General features: G+C 33.8%; 1 long non-coding RNA gene across 1 annotated transcript; it reads left to right on the top strand.

Annotated features, from left to right (window-relative positions):
* Positions 1–592: 592 nt before the first annotated feature.
* LOC113784120 (uncharacterized) lies at positions 593–1,790 on the top strand. The gene is made up of 2 exons (XR_003470141.2): positions 593–786; positions 1,369–1,790. It is a non-coding gene; the product is annotated as an uncharacterized lncRNA (long non-coding RNA).
* Positions 1,791–3,026: the final 1,236 nt, after the last annotated feature.

The raw sequence follows: 3,026 nt of genomic DNA, 5'->3' as shown, positions 1-3,026 counted from the left end.
ATGACCAAAATGTTAATCCAATGACACAAACACACCTATTGGATGCACAAGATTGGTTCAAAACCCTAATTGGACTAGAATAAGCCTAGGTAGGACGAAAATGACCTAAACGTTAATCCAATGACACAAGCACACCTGTTTGATGCACGAAATTGGTTAAAATCCTAATTGGACAAGAATAAGCCTAGGGAGGACGAAAATGATCTAAATGTTCATCCAATGACACAAATACACCTATTGGATGCACAAGATTGGTTAAAAACCTTAATTGGACTAAAATAATCCTAGCACTACTACATTTTGATCCTACCCCAACGCTAATTTTTTTACGGTAAAAAAACTGTTCTGTAAGAGTATTAAAGGGAACGTTTTTTAATTTTGTTGTGGTAGAATTTGTAAGAGCTATTACTATTCAGAAGGAAAGCAAAGAGAACGGTTTTTTTTAGGCACTTGCGCAACAAACTAAAACAGTTCCTTTAATTTTTATATTTTTAAAATAATAATATATTTAATAGAGAATTCGCGTTCATTTCATTCTAAGTTTTGAGACCCCAAAATAAACCCCTCGTCCTCCCTTCCCACACTAAAAAAAATTGTCGAACCCTCATGTCTTTCCACCGTCTTCTTCGTCTCCTTGTGCGGTTGTTCTCACCATTCATCAAAATCATCTCTTCAATTCCTCTTATATTCGGCAAAATCAACATTGAATCACCGATATTCAATATCGAATCGCGACTTGTCTTCAGTTTCATTCATATTTTCCTTGCTTGCACCCACAAACACCATGTAAGTTTCTACTCTCTTTTGGACTTCGTTTCGCTTTAAACGCATCGTTTAATGTTTCAAAGTTTGCATCTTTAGGTTTTTTGGAGTCAATTGTTTTGTGACGTGGAAGGATTTGAGGTGTGAGATTTTTTAGGGCTCTAAATTTTGAAGAGAAATTTTCCAAAAATTTGGAATTTTTCTTGTTTTAATTTGGTTATGTCGGTTTAATTTGGGGTATTTGGTTACCTTAGGGTGTAGATATGAGTATAATGATGTTTTGAAGTTAGTTTGTGGTCATGGTTGTGCTCTGCTGTTGAGAATTTTGTGTAGAATTGCAATTTTAGGGTTGATCTTTTCAAGGGTCTTTTGATTATTCTTTGGAATTAATGCAAATAGAATTTTTAATTTAAGTGATTTTTTTATTCTTGGTTGGTTAATTATCCCTCCACATGAGCTGAATAGTGGTGTTTCGCTTTTATTTTTATGTTGTTTAAATGGTAGGTTTTGGATTTTAGATCTTGAATATATGGTTATATTTGCATTGATTGTTCATATAACTTGAGATACTTGTTTATTTTAATCTTTCTGCACTATGATAATCAGTGAGAAGAACCATGACAATGTTGTCAAACTATTTGTACTCACTCTCACAAACACCTCACAAGCTTAGAAAAAGAATGCTAGCAACTTGGACACCAGACCACGAGTTCAACCAAGTGAGGCAGAGGTCAGGTGCAGACATGCAGAGGAAGCTTAAATGGTATGATCTTATAGCTCTTGGAGTTGGAGGAATGCTTGGTGTTGGTGTGTTTGTCACAACTGGACCTGTTGCTCTTCATCAATCTGGTCCTTCAGTCTTCATATCTTATATCATTGCATGAGTATCAGCACTTCTTTTTTCTTTGTGTTACTCTGAATTTGCAGTTCAAGTTCCTGTTGTTGGTGGAGCTTTCAGTTATTTAAGATTAACCTTTGGTAATAAAAAAAAAACCATCTTCTTACATTATATCAAGTTAATTATTATTTATTTCTGTTCAACTGGTTTGAAGTAAGATTGGAAAGAAAATACTAAGCTAACAACTAATATGGTAACATTTTGTTTATCAAAAAAATTAATTTATTTCTTTTGAATATTATTTATTCTTGTATGAAAACTTGTTTTTATTAATTTATGATGATGCAGGAGAATTTATGGGATATTTTGTTGAGCCAAATATACTAATGGAGTATGTGTTCTCAAATGCTGTTGTAGCTAGAGCTTTACAGAATATTTGAGCTTTGCTTTTGGAGAAAATATTAATTGGACACAAACGCTAGTTAAAAACATTAATTGGACATGAATAAGCTTAGGGAGATAGAAAAGGACCTAAATGTTCATCCAATGACACAAACACACCTATTGGATACACAAGATTGGTTAAAAACCCTAATTGGACAAGAATAAGCTTAGTGTAAGACCCATAATTTTAAAGTATACTTTATGTATTTTAGTGTATTTTGGTATTGAACTCAGAGGATTTTTAACCAAAATTATTAATATTTTGGAGTTTATATGATGAAAAAGATATTTTGATGCCGATTAAAATTACTCGTCGATAAATAAATTAAATTAAGTGCGGTGAATCCTTTACGGAGAATTTAATGCCTTATGGGTGAAATGGTAATTTTAATAAATATCTAGATATTTGTTAAGTTATAATTAATATATATATGTTTGTTTGGAGGGAAAAAGAAAGGAGATAGAAAAGAAAGAAAAGGAAATAGAAAGAAAGGAAATTAGAAGGAAGGAAAAGGAAAAGAAAAGAAACATTACGTCTTCTTCTTCCTCTGCCTCGCAACATTCCTCTTCTCCCCCTTTTCTTCTTCCCTTGGTTTTGCTTTCTTTTTCTTTCTTTGGCTTCAAGAATAGAAACCCAAGGATTAGTGGGTAAGAAAGCAAGGATTTCTCAGCTTCATACTTCGTCGTTGTTTCGAAAACGAAGAAAACCGGTGTTAGGGATTTCAAAACTGGTAAACATAAACCTCCCCGTTACATCTAGATCTAAGCTCCGTTTCGCAAAGAGATAGAAGGGAAAGTTGCTCACTACCACGCTACGGTGCTAGGGAACCAACTTTGGAGGCGATGTTGCGAGCAGAGATTTTACCGGATTTACTCGCGGTACCGTAATCGAACGTTAAAGCTAACGTGAAGGTAAGAGCTCCTTCCAAACTTCTAGTTTACATTTAGGGACTTATCTATGATTGTGTGGAAAGGAATTTGT

The sequence above is a fragment of the Cicer arietinum genome, chromosome 5 (genome assembly GCF_000331145.2).
Source record: "Cicer arietinum cultivar CDC Frontier isolate Library 1 chromosome 5, Cicar.CDCFrontier_v2.0, whole genome shotgun sequence".
NCBI classification, from domain to species: Eukaryota; Viridiplantae; Streptophyta; class Magnoliopsida; order Fabales; family Fabaceae; genus Cicer; species Cicer arietinum.
This window is presented reverse-complemented; position numbering and strand designations above follow the sequence as displayed.